Source organism: Hyaena hyaena, unplaced genomic scaffold, assembly GCF_003009895.1.
Source record: "Hyaena hyaena isolate Hyena2069 unplaced genomic scaffold, ASM300989v1 scaffold_2240, whole genome shotgun sequence".
NCBI lineage: Eukaryota > Metazoa > Chordata > Mammalia > Carnivora > Hyaenidae > Hyaena > Hyaena hyaena.
The window spans coordinates 5,416-6,022 of record NW_024082849.1 but is presented as its reverse complement, the minus strand read 5'-3'; the positions used below and the strand labels follow the sequence as shown (position 1 = coordinate 6,022).

General features: G+C 39.4%; 1 non-coding gene across 1 annotated transcript; it reads right to left on the bottom strand.

Moving 5' to 3' along the window:
- Positions 1-287: 287 nt before the first annotated feature.
- Positions 288-374, bottom strand: TRNAR-UCG. The gene has a single exon. It is a non-coding gene; the product is annotated as a tRNA-Arg (tRNA).
- Positions 375-607: the final 233 nt, after the last annotated feature.

The window sequence follows — 607 nt, the reverse complement described above, 5'->3', positions numbered from 1 at the left end:
ATTCAGAGTAATACAATTGCTGAGTTTGATGGTTAAACAGTGTGGGCATTAAACAAAGTGGGCAGTCTCTAGAAGTTGAAGAATCAAGGAAATGGATTCTCCACCAGACCCACTGGAAAGAAACATCTTGATTTCTAACCCAGTGAGACTCATGTTGGACTTTTTTTTAAAATGTTTTATTTATTTCTGAGAGGGAGAGAGAGACAGTGTGAACAGGGGAGGGTCAGAGAGAGAGGAGACACAGAATCTGAAGCAGGCTCTGGGCTCTGAGCTAGCTGTCAGCACAGAGCCCGAGGCGGGGCTTGAACCCACGAACTGTGAGATCATGACCTGAGCCGAAGTCAGATGCTCTCAACCGACTGAGCCACCCGGGCGCCCCATCATGTTGGCTTAACCTAAAGAATGCTTAATAAATTTGTGTTGTTTCAAGCTGTTAACTGTGTTATTTGTTAAGCAGCAAAAGGAATCTCATATATGAGATAAAATCAGAACATTAAAAAAATTCACTTAAACCAAACATAGACATACAAAAGAGAAAAAAATAAAACCAGTAAAGAATTACAAAGAAAAACAATTAAGAGATGATAGATTAGATTTTTTTTCAAAT